This window comes from Cupressus sempervirens, chromosome 9 (genome assembly GCF_028749045.1).
Source record: "Cupressus sempervirens isolate cs-2001-9-10 chromosome 9, ASM2874904v1, whole genome shotgun sequence".
Lineage (NCBI taxonomy): Eukaryota > Viridiplantae > Streptophyta > Pinopsida > Cupressales > Cupressaceae > Cupressus > Cupressus sempervirens.
In genome coordinates, this window is record NC_143126.1 from 716,355,661 (window position 1) to 716,373,558 (window position 17,898).

The window sequence follows — 17,898 nt, forward strand, 5'->3', positions numbered from 1 at the left end:
TTATTGGTGTCTGAATCTTTGGACAAACAAGATTGTCGAATCTTCTAATATAAAGGTAGATGAATTCTCAAAAAAAAATGAGGAAGATAGTAAGAAAGAACTATAAAAATATATAAAGTTTGAGTACATTCCAATAAATAATATAGTGGAAGTAGTACTGGTAGAGGAGGAACATGTACAAGAATTCATACTAGCTCAAGAAGAAGAAGCTTGACTAGGAGAGCAGAGAGTTGAGGCACAAGTACGAGAATTGGTGCTAGAAAAATACATAAAAAGGCACCACTCAATAGACAAAATTATTGGTGGTAAGGATGCAGGAGTGGTAGCTAGAAGAAAGATGAGAGAAGTGGTATCTTTGCTCTCACATTGTGAAGCCTCACCCCGACCCATCCTAGCACCTATGATACATTGTTATTTTTTTGATGCTCATGATGACATGTCAGAACATTATTGGATACACTGAACTTTGTATGCTATTTTGCGATGTGTGATGCTTACTTCAGTTAGTTGATTTTGCTATTTAATGCTTATAAATATGTATAATGATGAAAGAAAATGTATGCAAGCTAACACATTTGATTATGCAAGTCGAAAGGCTAGAAATATGAGTAGAATTAGATAAACAACTATTTATTAAGAAGTAGATGCTTTAAATTATATATAATTTCCTTAGCATGTTAATTCAAAGTATGCACGTGATTTTTGGACCTACTGATGTGTGCAATGAGTGTGCAGGAAAATCAGCCAAGATGACCCAATGGAAGAAACGAAGTTAAATTTCTTGTTAATGTTGTGCTAAGTTTATATTGTAATTCTTTAAAGGTTGTAATTTGGTCTTACTATGCTACTAACTTTTAATTATTCCTAATGAGCCCTTAAAGGCTTAACAACATTAAATTTAAGCACCCCTATGGGTAAGGGCATGGGTGGGGGTACTTTCCAACCCTCTAGCCTCCTAGGTTGACTCTTAGGGTCTCTTAAAAACTCTATTATAGGCTGATTTCGAAAATGGGTTGTCCTTTACTTGGGTTAGTAAAACCAACCTCCATCTTGTGTTACTTGAACCCTAGTGGGGTTAAGGACCATACTTAGAGGCCTTTTTGGGGGAACTTTAGTTTTTTTGTCACCCAATCCTCTAGTTTTGGAGGAAGTCTTGAAGATTGAAGGAAGAAAAAAAAAAAGATAAAGAAAAAGGGAAGCTCTTCTCAAACCACCATTGCCATAACTCTTGTATGAAGGTAGGAGTTCTACACTCCATGAATGGTTCTTTGTGTGTGTTCATATTTGAATCTTGTTACATCATGTTGGAGACATTGTGTGGATATGCATTACTTGTTTTGTGTTGAGGGTGGTATTGGGAGGGATTTTACCTTGTTTTCTTTGATGTTATTCATATGCATTCTTGGTGTGTTGATTGTTGTTTTTTGAGAGTTTTCATGGGGATGTAATTGGCAACACTCACCCTTGGGAGGGAAGAAGTGGCCATGCTTGGAGAAAGGGCATTAGTTGGACCTCAATAGTGTAGAGTCTCCTCTCATGGAGAGAGGAGGGAAAAAAAGGTAGGGTGTATGGGCCCCTACTTGTCATCCCATACCTTGTTATTATTGAGAAGTCTTGAATGTGAAAAAGAATGAAAATCCTTGTGGATATAGCCCCGAAAGGGCCTTGTGAAAGAATGGAAATTCTTGAAGTTTTAAGCCCCGAAAGGGCTAAGTGAAGGTATGGTGATTGACTTCTCCTATTGAGAAAATCCACCTTTCCCCTATATTGGTTCATTGTTGGACCTATTGTGCAACCGGGTGGGAATGTATGTTCATTTTGCTTATCTCCTTGTGTTGTTATCTCCATGTTGTTCTTATATATCCCATGTTTACCCTTGAGGAAATGAAGACATTTGATAAAAGTCTCTTGTGAAAGTCTTGAAGAAAACTCAATGAATTGTAATATTATGTAAATTGAAATTGAAATGGATGTAGTGGCAAAGATATCGGGTTTTCTTACTGGTTCTTTCCCGATGGAGCCTTGAACCAGGAGGAATAATAGAGGAAGGAGAAGATTAAGAAATCCTTCTTGCATTGCTCTCATGTGGTTCCAAATTTTGCATATGTTGTGTGAAAATAGGTTGATAGATAATGACACTAAATTATAGATCTCCAAGTTTCCAATTATGTTATTACAATGCATTTGAGATGTGGAAGTTTCAATATATGGTTAAGCAATTTGATGGATTAGGAATACTGCATTGTGATCACCAAACTAATACATTCATTGTTATGCTCTATTAGTAATGTAATGGAAATTGAAATAATTGTTCACCACCTTTTGAATTCTGAATATACGATCATATTCCTTGTTAAGTTCACTTAGATCAAAATTCAATTGATTAAGAGAATTTGGTATTTCATTGAGTACAAAATAATTAGAACATGCATCTTGATGAATGATAAATAGATAACAACATGAATTATGAGATGAAAGTCAAAAGAAAAGATATCCTTATGTGCTTTCGTTAATGTGCTTGTTGATAGGAAATCAATGTGACAATAGAATTGATAAATTCTTATGTTGTTCCTTTTTAATAAATTCATATCTTGGTAACACTTAGTCAAAATTGGCTTCAAAAAAAAATTTGCATCTCCAGGATTTAAAAAAACCCTCTTTGGAAAATGTATGGAGCAAAATTTAATTCTTTCCCCAAGTTACAGAGAATATTCTCTGACATATCCCTTGAAATTTTCAACAAAACAAATAAGTCATTATTAAACCCCTATAAAAAAAGGAGTATAAATGAAATGCATTTACAATTATAACATTTCAATGCATATCTTATTTGAAAATTTTCTTTACCAATAAAACTTTTTGCATTAAAGTCCTAGTGGCTAAGGAGTCAGAATACTTGGTTAAGCCATCATTTACATTTAATTGTAAATCAAAAAAATAATCCAAACTTAAACCTAAGTCCCCCTGCACCAAGTACAAAGGTCAAGTCACATAGGAGGGCAAGCAAATGTTTTAATATTAAATAAGTCTAACCCCATTCATCCAATTTAATTTCCTCCCCTAACTCTATGTGTTGACCTTGCAATGCTTGGAAATGGAGGGGCAAGTGAAAACTTTATTCATTTAATACTTCACCGCCCCACCATCTCCCCTTCCAAACGCACGTCCTGCGTTTCATGTCACTCACGCGAGGACAGAGGCAGGCTTGCCACGCGCAGGCCTTGGGCCGCGTATGGGCAGGCCTAGGTGGGGTACGGGGGGGGGGGGGGGGGGGGGGGGGTAGGTGTAGGTAGCCTGTTTGTTGTTTTATATATATAGTTTTGTTAGCAACTTGTATTAGTAAGTTAGTTAGGTTAGTATAAGATTTGCATGAGTTAATAGATAATCTTATTAATGGATTTAAATGAGTTTAGCATTAGATTTGTTAATTAGGGTAGTAGTTAGTTGTTATGAGTATCATTAGTAGGGAGCTAGTGTAAGATAGGATGGTACTAAATTAGATAGCTTAAATTTAGTTATTCTCTTTAGTTTTGATTGTAATTTATTTTATATTAATAAGTAATTCTATACATATGTGAGATTTTTTTTTGAAGGTGGTATAATGCTTTAAGTATTTGATTAGTGTAGTAATAATGTTTCAAACTTAAACACTTAAGTTAGGTTAGTTAAAATTTAAATCTAATGTTTTAAATGATGTTAGTTTAGAGTGGTAACTAGTTGTTAGATGGTTTTAATAGTTCTAATTTTAAGGTCAGATTAGAAACGTGCCTTATCTATAAATCAGTCTAACTCAATAAGCAAATCTAATTAGAGTAATTCAAGATCCAAGTATAATAGTGTTAGCTTCATTGTGTTTTTATTAAAAAAAAAAAAAAAATCAGTTAGGTGGACTTAGTATTGGCATTATTAACGTGACCTTAAATTTAATATATCATTCAAATTAAGTTTAGTCTTACTTATGGATTTAGTTGAAATAATTCCTGCCTCCAGTTTCTATAGTGAACAATAGATTAGTATAAATTAGATTGATATGAGAACGAAGGAAATAGATTTGATAATTAATACGTAAAATGTTTAATCATTAATATTGTTATCTCTATGATGTGTACATTAAAGGTTAGTTGGAATTTGGATTAAAATTTTATAACGTAATGAGGATGAAGTTGAAAGAAGTTAATTAATTAATATTAGGCTTAGAGCAAATGATTAAGTTGTAGTGACATTCAAGTTATCAACTTAGTATTAAGGACCTAGTTAATTAGATCATCCTTAAGGTTATAGCAATTGATCATGATTAATTCCATTAGTTAACCCTTTAAAACTTCTACGACCATGTTATCCTTTTTAATCTTAGTTGATCATATGAACATTTGTCGACCTTATCATCTATGAACTTTCAATTTTTTTTTTTTTTTTTGTGTATGTGTTTTTGTCCGTACTTTGGGCATGACACACACATGGAGCCAAAAGCAACAAGCGAATCTCTAAAAGACAAAGAATGGAGAAAGTCCATAGAAGAAGAAATAGATCAAATAGTGAAGAAAAACACATGGAACTTGGTAGCTCAACCCGATAATGAGAATCTCATCAGAGAAAAGTGGGTGTTCAAGAACAAGATGAACGGAGAAGGAGAGGTGGTTAGAAATAAGGCCAAACTTGTTTGCAAAGGATATGCAAAGGAGGAAGTCATAGACTATGGTGAAACATTTGCACCAATAGTCATATTAGAAGGAGTTAGAATAATCTTACCATTTATGGCACACAATAACCTCAAATTATATCAGATGAATGTAAAGTCAACATTCCTAAATGGAGTTTTAGAGGAAGAAGTCTACATAGAACAACCTAAGGGGCTTGAAAACAAACAAGGAAGGAATCAAGTATGTAGATTGAGAAAAGTCTTGTATGGAATCAAACAGGAACCAAGAGCATGGTATGAGAGACCGTACTCATACTTGATAAATATTGGATTCATAAAAGCTAGCAATAACTGCAATTTGTATATGAAACAAGAAAAAGAAACAAGCTTTCTAATCAAAAAAATGTTTGTGGATGACATCATCTTTGGAGGGGATGATAAGATAAGTGAAGAGTTCATAGAAGCCATGAAGAAGGAGTTCAAGATGTCTACGATTGGAGAAATAAAATACTTCATTAGACTTCAAGTGTCCCAGTTAAAGAGAGGAATCTTCACTGGACATACTAAGTATATGGAGGAGATACTTAAAACATTTGGCATGGGAATGGAAAATCGGTAGGCACACCAATGGTGACCGGTTCCAAATTGTCAAAGGAAGATACAAGTCTTGAAGTGAACAAGACACTTTAGTGGTCCATGGTTGGAAAAGTACAATACATGGTGCACAATATATTAAACATCACAAAATTAGTTGGTATAGTTGCTAGATTCTTAGCCAACCCAAAGGATTCACCAATGGTAGAACCTTTGTGAATTAAATATTTATATATATGAAGTGTATTGAAGAATATGGACTATGGTATCCTCGCAAGGGCACTTTTGAACTTAATGTCTTTATAGATGTTGATTGGGAAAGGGATAAAGATGATAGAAAGAGCACAATTGGTGGTGCACTCTTTCTGGAGGAAGGTTGATAGCATGGCCCAACAAGAAGCATAATTGATTATCGTAGTCAACCGTTGAAGAAAAATATATTGTTGTAGTAATGCATTGCACTCAACTTGTCTAGATCAAAAAAATTCTTGAAGGAATTCAAGAGAAAATGGAGGAGCCGATAGTTATCAATTGTGATAACACTAGCGCAATCAACATAACAAAAATTTTGGTTATGCACTCAAAGAATAAGCATATCTCTATCAAGTACCATTTTATGAGGGAATGAGTGCAAGAAAAAGAGGTCAAGTTGGAATATATCCCAACCAAGGAAAAACTGGAAAATATCTTCACAAAGCCTCTTCAAAAGGATATGTTTGAGTATTTGAGAGAAAGGTTAGGGGTCTTATACCTATCTTGTATGAACTAAAGCCCTGATCAAGCGGGCATCAATATGCACTCAAGGAGGAGTATAAATTTAAAGTTGGATTGATGAAAACAAGGGACTACTCCATAGGGGAAGTAGTCAAGCACAAGGAAAATGAAAAGAAAGTCAACTTTGGCATTGTTGTCAAAGAGGAAGAATTTGAGAAAGCTAGAACAAGGAAGAAAACAAAGACAAAAGAAGTTGAGAAAAATTGGAAGTGATCAAACATGTGGAAATGCACTATCTCAAGGGGAGCCAATGAAAGCAAGAAAGAAGAATACAAGTGTGTGTTCATGTAACTAAGTGTTGCCATCCATGGAAAAGGGGGATATTGTTAGCTAAGTGTTGTAATACAACCAGTAGACAGACCAGTGGACTTAGTCATTTAGAGGTGTTGTCATTTATGGAAACACTTGTGAAGAGAATTTAACTAGTTGTAAGGCACAATTGGCAAGGCACACAAATCTGCATCTCTAATTACACCTAAACAATCCAAATCATAGAAGATACAGAGGCAAAAGTAAGACAATCCACATAGGAAAAGTTGTTATGTGAAGTTAGCATGCACAACAGACAACCAAGGAAAAAGGAACAACAAAAAGGTCAACAAGCAGATCCAACTTGGACATCATGAAGGACATCAAGAAAGAAACCCATGACTATCTATTCATATAGAGGGTAAGAGTGCACGTTACATCATATTCAATGGTGATGGGAATAAAGATCGAGGAGCAGTTGGAAGAATTTGGATTTGAATTCTTCCTAGCAAGTATGAACCACTAAGGGCATGTGACACCTATGAATTTTGTATGAATACACAACATCTAAAAAAAGCAATGTACTAATATAACATGAAGTAATGCTAGTAGTAGCAGTAAGAATTCAAAATTTGAATTTGAAGTCTAAGAATTCTAAGTGAAGCTAAAAGAGAAGTATAAAATAAGATAAGATAGGAGGAGAAAATATTGGATTGCTAAGTGATTAGCCATAGTACCAGAGAGAGCCGAGCTAAGAGGAATCTCAAGAGGAGAAGAGGAGTGAAAGGAAAAGTCAACCTCAACGAGTTACTATGCTTTAGAAATCTTGGAAGAAATTTCAACCATAGAAAAACACAAGGAGATTGTGTGTAAGAGCTAGAAGAGCCAAGCGCACCAATGATCAGAATCTAAGGATCACAAAGCCAAGAGAAGGAAAAGCACAACTATAGACTAGTCAAGAGAGAAAATTAGAGATTTACACCAAGCTAAGTAGCTAAACTGTTAGATCACTTTATAGTTATATAATTACCTTTGTAATAGTAAATCTTGACGAGGGTAAACCATAGTAGGAATTTTGTATAAATCCCTTAATAGGGTGACACATTAACTTGTGTTCCAAATTCCTTTAACCAGGATTCTTCTAACAGGAAAAGATCTTGACAAGTCTCATTCAAATCCCTTAACAGGGTGGCACCTTACACTATTATAGTAATCTTTAACAGGGATAATCGCTTAACTAGGCACACTTCAAAAGAGTGCAAATTTATGAGAATCAGCTCACACATCGTGGTTTTTACCATACTTGGGTTTCCATGAGATAAATTCTATGTTATGTGTTGCTACTTTCATGTGAATGCTTTTTTTCTTGGCCCTGACTGGTTGAGTTGTAGCCTGCACTAACTCATTAGCAAGTGTTGACTATGATTTGAAAGAAAAAGTTGAACTTGCTAAGTATATTGATTTAGTATACAAACCTATGATTGGGACTAAAAAATTTCCCAGGTGAGTTGTCATTTGTTATGTCTTGCATATCCATCCCTATTTTTTTGATTAAAGAGATAATCACTTAATTGGGCACACTTCAAAAGAGTGAAAATTTATGAGTAATGACTCACACATCATGGTTTTTACCATAGTTGGGTTTCCATGAGATAAATTCTATGTTATATGTTGCTAGGTTCATGTGAATGTTTTTGTTCTTGGTCCTAACTGGTTGAGTTGTAGCCTACACTAACTCATTAGCAAGTGTTGAGTATGATTTAAAATAAAAAGTTGAACTTGCTAAGTATATTGATTCAGTTGACTGACCTATGGTTGGGACTAATAACATTTGCCTAGTTGAGTCGTCATTTTCTATGTCTTGCATATCCATCCCTATTTTTTGTGAGCAAAAAATGTGGGTCCCCTCTTTTAATTTTTGTATTGTCTCTCTAGAGGCAAGCATTTTGTGTTCACATCTTTGACTTTCACGTCTTGGGTTTTCACTTCTTTTTTGGGGATGACGTTTTTCTATTTGATGGAAAGAAGTGAAGATCTTTGGCCTTGTTCTAGGGTTTTCCTTAGGACCGTAAATAAAGGTAGTTGGCTTTCAGACACTGTAAAGCCCCTTTCCCTTGTGTTCTTTATGGTGGAAAGAAATTTATGTTGTCTCAATCATGACACGTAGCAAGTTATCTTATAGAAGGGTAAGTACAATTAATGAACTCTAATTAATATAATTATTGAGATATTTAAGATGGTAAAATGACCCGATTACTTCTTTATTCTACAATTTCATTTGTGTTTTGCAAGAGATGGTTTTTGGTTGCCACTTTTTTTGTGCACAATTATTTTCCTACAACACCACATCTAGTGGTGTACATTTTTGTTTGTGTTCAACTATAGATGTGTTAGGCATTAGGGTGTCATTGCATTCAGAGTTTCAAGTTGGTAATCACCGTCCTTTTTTTGGTGGTCCTTTGTCTTTTCTTTCCTTTCTTGTTGTCAAGGTGGTTGCCCCATGTTTTTATATTTGTTTTGTTCTAGGTTTATCTCATTTGTTGTTTGATTTATGCTTTTGTTTTAGTGTTTGTCATCTTGTCAGGGTAGACCTTTTTGGCTCTACCCTCATTTTGTGGGGGTGAAAAGTGGCTTTGTCCTGTAAAATGTCTCTGACATGATGAAGTCAGGTTGTCATGGTGACTAGAATTCACGATGTGGGTTGTATTCTGCAAAAGTGGGTTTTTGTTTATTTCTTTTTTTTTTTTTTCCTTTTGTTGGGTGGTGCAAGTTTTTCCTTCATGGTTTTTGGGCCCTAGCTCAGTTTGAAGGGTAAACTTACACCTTATGCATCGATTGCATCAAGTTTTCCTGAGCGTTCATCATGGGTGTTTATTTTTTCTCCTTGGTTTTGTGTAAGGTGTCATCCAACATGTCAAGTTTGCCTTCTCAACTTGACCAAGATGTCATGAATATGTCTTCATGGGTGCCTTGTTTCAGTGCTCATTTTTTAGGTCAAGTTTGGACAAGTTGTTTCACTTATCCTTTGCATGAGGCATTAAGCCCTAGCTAGGTGGTGGTAATCTATTAGTGTTTTGTTGACGATATTTTTGTAGTTTTTTTATGACTATGGGTAGCGGTCCTCCACTTCTCATTGCTCGTCAAAAAAGCCACCCTATCTCTAGTTGGGTGTCCTATGTCATTGCGATGAATATGCTGGTATGACAAATTTAAATGCATATCACATCAAAAGTATTAGCATTAATTAGTCCCATGTGTCACACAAGTTAATATTGAATAAATTATCTTGTTAGTGACATTAGGACAACTCCACTTTATGGTTTAGATTGCCAAAACTTTCATCCGAACAACATAGTTTGAGTTTCCGGTAAGAATGAGATGCAAGGTATTCCAAATATGAAGTTACCTTTTGTGCTTAATATTGACCATATGTTGTAGGTTTTTGGGCTCTAGAGACCTTACCTTCTCTTTCTGAGAAATGTAGTTTTCACACTTCCAAGGTATGATATTTTTGGACACCATTTCATACCTTCACCAAAGCATATTTTAATTAATTTTTGGGTTTTGGGTTTTAGATCCCTTCACATATGATGGGAGGACATGAGACCTCAAGTCTGGAGTAATATCTTAACACTTGGTAAAGTCATCAAAATGTTTTAAGCATTAACACATGTCTAACCCTTGCAAGTATTCATACAATCATGCAATGAATTTGCATTTGTCCAAAGAGAGGAATCCTTCATGATAAAGTTTAGGATAGATGAGGGGTTTAAAGGATTGACAATGAACCTCAAATATTGAGATAAAGTAAGGCCCTGACACACTTGTAGAATTAAAGTACCCCTCTAGGGAATAACTAATGTGGACATTAGGATATGTTTAGTGTCTCACATGATAAAGGTCCATAAACAAAAGAGGATAGGTAGTTGTCAAACAATTCCAATTGAACAAGGTTTCAATCGCTTAAAGTTGGAAAAACCAGTCACAATACAAGATAGGAGATGTCCATAAAAATCAAAGTAGTAGGGAATTAAGTTAATAAAAAAGGGGTGATTATAAATTCATAATATGTTGTAAGGAATACTAAAACATTCTTCTCTTGGCCCAAAGGAGGTTTCCTCTTTTACATTTTGTGCCTCTCACGTAGTTGCATAGACTATCGCGCCTAAGAAACTACATTACAAGCAAGATTTTTAGCTTTAAGGGTGTTGAAAATAGATTTACATAAGTATGAGAATGTGTTTCAATCATTATTTTTGTCACTGATGTCAAACTTGCTACTTGCTGGTAAGACAATTTCTTAGTTGATTTGAGTAGTATCATTTCTTTGATTAATGAGGAGGTTTTGATCAAGTGAGATAAAAAAAGCACCTAGAGGAAAGGTTGAGTTATGGTATGAAAAAGCAATACAAAGATGAGTTATGACATTGATGTTATAATGCATTGATTAATCTACTTAAGGTTGCACAAGGATGGATACACTAACTACGTCTAGAAGAACAAGTAAGAAGAATTGAGTCTACCAAGCTTGATTGAATGGACAATAGGTGCCAAGAAAAGTTAGCAAAAGCCAAGTAACGTGAAAGTTTAGTGCATGCTGAGTGATACAATGTAAGCTGAGTAAAGTTTAGTTGATGCCAAGCACTAGTAAACTTTTGTTGAAAACAATTTGATATGAGTATGATAAATGTGTTTCAATCTTTATTTTGTCACTGATGTCAAACTTGCTATTTGATAGTAAGACAATTGCTTATATGATTTTTTTTTGATAGGTAATATTTGTATTATATTGATAGAGATAAAGATAGATACATTTTTCAGGTATGGCTAGAAGCCTTTCATGCTGTACTACCCTTACCCTGCCCAAACATATGCCTTTAGACAAAAAAACAAAAATTTAGAGTATGAACACTTTGACGAAGAAAAAAACACCTAGCCCAACCATTAAACCAGTCTAAAACATAAAAAAAGAGCCACTGCCATCTCCACTATCTATTATTCCTTGAACCATCATGTCATTTCCTCACGGGTAAAAGTTGGAGTTGAGTGGTCATCCATCACTGAAACCCCTTGCCTCCCCCAATGAAGCTTTCCACTCCCCTCCCCCTCTTTGACTATCAAAGGTGCATCAACCCAAACACCCTGTGTTGTGGCCGCACCCCCTGCAGGTGACATTTCTTCACAATTTGGTGGTGAATTTTCTATCTAGGCACAAGTGTGCTCTTCCTTGGCATGGCCTTCATAAAGCCTCTTTCTTGCTCCTTTGGCACCCAAATATGTTCAGTCAGGAATTCCACTATCGATTTCCACCCTTGTTCTACTTTGGGGATGTGAAGACCTTATGGAGTAGAGGAAAGCCACACCACTAGTGGTTCGACTAGAAGAGTCCCCTCCACCCATAAGTCGCCAAGACTCAACACCCATCTTAATTCCAACACTCATCACCACTCTCTCAATTATATCCTCCAACCCCAGAAGCCATTGCCTAGCCACCACTCGGTGGACCTCTTCTTTCAATTCCCCCACCATCAATGTGAGTGCAACAAATAGTGATGCCACATCCAAATTTGATCTCCTCTTTCAAAATGCCTCCAAATATTTTGGCCCTAACATCTACTAAATGCCCTTCAAAAAAATAGGATCGTAAAAAACAAAAATATGTTTAAGACGCCATGTGGCAATTTGGCCTTCATAGGTTTGAATCTAAGAGTCAAGCTGAGAGCAAATTTTGCCTCCATTTTTGTCTCAATGAAAAAATAAATGAGCTTTTCCTACTTTTAACATGAATATATCTGCCTTAGAACTGTCTGGAACGAAGTACCAAAGCGAGCCAACACTCCATTTTACACACGTGAGGGATACATCGGTAGCAAGGAAATCTCTGCTTACCATGAAATAATTAAAATCATGAAAATTCAAAGTCATGGTGCCTTTCCCTTAAAACCTCCATTTTTATTTATCATGAGTGAATTTTGTGTCTAAAGGCCAAACAATAGTACTCTCTTTATTCAAATCCAAGGTGATGAAAGTCCTAAAAATTTTCATTTTGTGGACCCAATGCTGAATTGACACCTAAATTAGCTAGAAAATCTGCCACTTTGTTCACTTCCTGAAATGAATGTGAAACCTGGAAATCATCAAAAACTAGAAGCAATTTCGTGATTTGTTGTATACTTTGATCTAGGTGTCATTCCTCCATCTTTCCTCTCTTTATGCCATTTATAATGATCTTCGAATCACCTTTTGGATGTATTTGTTTACAAGCAATTCTTGCTCCTAAGTCTAGAGCCTCTCTGGCTACCAAACATTCTATAGTATTATTTGTTCCATCCTGCAAACATTTGGTTGCAAATGCAAGTATGTTGCCCTTATGGTCTCTTGCCACACACCCACACCCTGAAACACCTAGATTTCTCTTTGTCGCCCTGTCAAAGTTAGTTTTAATCCAACCATCCTCTAGAGATATCCATAACACCTTCTCCCTCTTAGAAGTTGGATTAACCCCAACATGCCCATGAACAGGCTGAATTGCTCATATGATTTAAGTGCTACAATTTATTTGATTGATGAAGAGGATTTGATCAAATGAGGTAACAATAGTACCTAGAGGAAAGGTTAAGTTATGATATAAAAAGGAGTACAAGAATCAATTAAGACAATGATATTATAGTGCATTGATAATATACTTAAGGTTACAAAGGTTGGTTAAAATGATTAAGTTTAGAAGAAAAGTTAAACAAAGTTTGTCTACCAAGCTTAACATTTTGCATAGTGGGTGTCAGGCAAAGTTAGTGCAAGCTAAGCAGAAAATCAGTTGGAGTCGAACAAAGTTAATTTTAGTGTAAGTTGAGTGAAAAAATGTAAGCCGAGTAAAGTTTATTTGATGCCAAGCACTAGTAAACTTTAGTTCATATCAAGAGTTTTGACAGTGGATGTCGAGCAACACAGTATGTGTTGAACATCAAAAGCTAGTTAATGCCGAGTGTCAACATTATGAGAAAGATCGAGAATTTGATGAATTTGAGCTGACAAGTTTGATTTCTTGGATTGTGTGAGAGGTGTGGAAGATAAGATTGATGAGCTGGTGGCACAAAATTCAAGATCAACTATTTTGAGACGAATTCAAAGAGGATTGAAGGAGAAGTTTCTAGAAGGGAATGAAATGAAATAAGGGGTAGATTCATTGAATCCTACCTAATCTAACCTAACCCTAAAATGGAAAATGGAGGATGAATGAAAAAATATCTTAATTCTCTATTTATAGAGATGGTTGATCAAAAGAGAGGGTTGTCATGTGCAAGAACCTAAGGAAGACAAGGAGTCTGGGGTATTGCTTCATTCAATGACCTAAGAGAAGAGACTGCACTGGCAAACAAAGCAAGAAGGCTTAAGGGTATGGATGTTTGAAGGGTGAACAAGCTATCAAAGCTAAAGAGTGTGAAAGTCGAGCATAATGGAAGACTGAAACAAAGATCTATAACCTACAAATGAAGTTGTAAGTTGTTGTTAGATCAAGCCTTACTATTACTCTCTAATCATTGTATCAGTATAGGGTATATCCTTTGGATTAAGGATGACCTAATAGTCATTTGTAAATCCTTTAACCAAGTGACATTCCAAGTGAATGATCTAAAGTCCTCTAACAAGGCTCACTCCTAACTGGGTGATTGAAATCCTTCAACTGGATCACATTTAATAGTGTGCATTGTATCCTTTAACAAGATTGGCATTTCGTAGGGCATCACTCTAGAAGAGTGAGAATGAGTAGCATGTTATTGGTGGTTTTTTCCAAATTGGGTTTCCACATTAAATCATTGTGTCAAATTTGTTATTGAATTTTTTATTTTTAATGTTTACATTTCTACAAATTGATTTGATAGTAACCTACAAGTTTAAGTGATTGCATAATCTAATGGATGCATGCATGATGAAAATGTTTTATGGATATGGCTTCACTAAGCTGTGAAAAGTTTTAATTGTACATCTGGACCATGGATAACTGAATTCACCCCCCCTCTTAGTTATTCTAAAGAATTCCAACAGCTTTAGTATTTTCCGAGTGATCTAATTGATGACGAGTGGAAGAACAATATGGAATCTGAGCGACAACATATTAATGTTGAGTGTTAGTATTCATGTCAAATCAAAGATTTTATGAATCTAAGTTGACTATTTTGTTTTCTTGAATTTTATGAAGTGTGTGGAAGATAACTATGATGAGTTGGTGGCGCAGAATTCATGGTAAACCATTTTGAGGCAAATTCAAATAGGATTGAAGAAGAAGTTTCTAGAAGGGACTAAAATGAAAATATGGATAGATTCATTGAATCCTACCCAATCCTACCTAACCCTAAAATGGATGATAGAGGTTAAACGATAAAAGATCTTAATTTTCTATTTATAGAGATTGTTGGTCAGAAGCAAGGTTGGTCAATGTTCGAGAACCTAAGTTAGACAAGAGGTCTAAAGTATTATTTCATTTAGAGAAGAACAAAAGAGACTGCTATTGGCAAGAAAAGAAAGAAGGCTATAGAGTATGAATACTTGAAGGATGAACAAGCTATAAGATTTGAAGTGTGTGAAAGCCAAGCAGAATGGAGGACTGAAACATGGATCAATAATCTACAAGTGAGTTGTGATTTGTTATTAGATCAAGCCTTACTATTACTTTCTAATCATTGTACCAGTCTAGGGTAAATCCTTTGGATTAAGCTTGACCTAACAGTCATTTGTAAATCATTTAACCAAGTGACATTCCAAGTGAATGATCTAAAGTCCTCTAACAAGGCTCACTCCTAACAAGGTGATTGAAATCCTCTAACCAGGTCACATTTAATAGTGTGTATTGTAACCTTTAACAAGGTTGGCCTTTCAAAGGGCATCACTTTAGAAGAGTGAGAATGAGTAGCATGTTACTAGTAGTTTTTACCAAATTGGGTTTCCACATAAAATCTTAATGTTAAATGTGTTATTGAATTTGTTGTGTTTCATGTTTACATTTTTGCAAAGATGTTTTGACCTAGAACAATAATCTACAAGATTAAGTGATTGTATGATCTAATGGATACATGCATGAATATGTTTTATGGATATGGGTTCACTAAGTTGTGAAAGTTTTATTTGTAGATCTGGACCTGGGATAACTAATTCACCCCCCCTCTTAGTTATTCTAAAGAATTCTAATAGAGGGATCTTCCCACTTTGATTGAATATCTTCTAGGAAGAATATCGTGATGCCTTTGATAATCATCATAGTTATCCAAAGTAAAGAATTAGGCAATGGAATTTCTCTTTCCCATGACATAACTCGGTGACTTTGCATTTGATGATTTTTCATTTCATTATAATTGGTATCCAAAAATCCAAACCCAAAATTGTACTTGTCAATTCATCTATTATCTCACGGTGGAAAGTGTTGAAGATCCTTTTGAGCCAACTAGATTACATCATAAAGAGATGTTAAAATCCATAAATGATACATGTGGGCAATGAACAATAATAGAAAACCCCCTTTTACTTGCATATGCCCCAGTGCAGCCACAACACATTTAAGATTTTTATGAAGGATAAAGTGTTATTATCATCCTGGGGTGCCTCAAGGATATAATTGATAGAACTTGACAAATGAATCATGTGACGATCATCGCTAGGATCCAATTTCCCTCAAAATTTTCCCAATTCTTATGTCCCTTTTACAGTCATAAAGTACCTATATTATATTTTGTAGGAGCTCCAACATGTAAATGGTTATAAATTGTTGGAAACTACAATCGGAGAAATTGTTGTATTGTCATTGATGTCAAACCTATTGGTAAGACAAAGTGTCAAACTTGCTGGAGAGAAATTTACTAATAGTGTAGAATGCCATATCATTTTATTGATGAAGAGGATTTGAAAGTAAGAGATTATGAGATGACCTAGTGAAAGGTCGATTTGAGATGTGTTAAGTACCATTGAAATACAACGGGCACTTTATAAGTTAGTCCTTGACAAGATAATGTGTTGTTCAATCAATACATGGAGTGAAGAAGATAGTTAGATAAACCTAAGAGTTGAAACAAGTTAAAAGGATAAGATTGACTGAGTATCAATATTGCACAGTTAATAAAGGAGTTGAAGTAGGAGATTAAGCAACTTAAGTAGAAGCCAAAAAAATAGTTCAAGTTGAGTGTAAGTTATTTCCAAGAAAATGTATGAAGAAGTGGTGTAGCAATCAAGCATAGTAATGGTCGAGTGAGCTTGTTGTGTCGAGTGTGAAAAGTATATTTTATGTCAAGCTACACAGTAATAACTGAGCAGAAGAACACATTTATTGTTGAGTGATATCAAAAGTTATAGTTTGAGAAAGATTTGAATTTGAGGATGACATAGTTGGAATTTTGAGTTAGTCAAAGTGCATGGAAGATAAGGATTGATGATCTAGCATATTTAATGCATGAGGAGATTTTGTTAAGAGATTGAAGGCAAGGATTTGATCATATGGTTCTAGAGGAAGGAGAACAAAAAGGTAGAAGGATTTGATGAATTTGACATAACCCTAAGATCAAAAATGATATTTAAGTGGTAAAAGATCAAAATTACTTATTTAAGGAGGCATAAGGAATGAATTTCAAGGTTGGTTCATGGAGGGTTGGTGATCTTAAGGTGAAGCTATGAAGATCTGAACAACAAAGGTGAAGTGTGAAGAGTTTGTAAAGAGTGATTGCTTGAGGAGATGCTAAGTAGATCAATGATGGAGATGTCAATGGAGGCCAAACAATGAACCAACATACGAGTGAATGGAGATCTAAATTTACAAAGTGAGTTGTACTTTATAGATCAAACCGAATGTTATATTCTAACAATTGTATTAGTCAAAATCCTTTAATCAAGGTTGACCTAATAGTCATTTTGTAAATCCTTTAATCAAGGTGACATTCTAATGGAATGATCTAAAGTCCTTTAACAAGGCCACTCCTAACAGCGTGATTAAATCATTTAACGGGGTCACATTTAATAGTGTGTTGTATAAAATTTAACAAGCTTGGCTCTTAACTAAGCTCACTTCAAAAGAGTGAAAATTGGTAGCATGTTACTTGGTGGTTTTTCCCAAATTGGATTTCCATGTTAAATCTCGATGCCAAAGTATTATTTTCATCTGTGGATATTATTTTTATGCATCATATATTTTACAGAAGTTTATTTACTGGTAGTTGGAACTTATAGAGGTAGAGAGTTAAGATATTCAATGAAATGTTAAATTATTGATGACATGCTATATAGATCAAGTGGGTATGTGAGATTGATTAAGTTGAATTGGTACATCTAGACCTAAGGATAACCGATTCACCCTCTCTCTCTCAGTTATTCTAAATAATTATAATAATTGGTATCAGAGCATGGTGCTTTCAAGGAAAGTTTGAAGGACTTAAGCCAAAGATCAAGATGTATGAGAGAGAGAGAGACCCAAGTTGAACCAGGAGAATTATAGAGCATATAAAAGACTAATGAGATTGCACTTATCTAGTATTAGATATTCCACATCTTACTACTTGGATAATGAATACATTGACGTGCCTAGACCTATGACAATGGAGCAAATGAAAGAGAAGCAAGAGCAGAACCTAATGATGAGTGAACTTACAGTAGTCTTCAGTATGTAG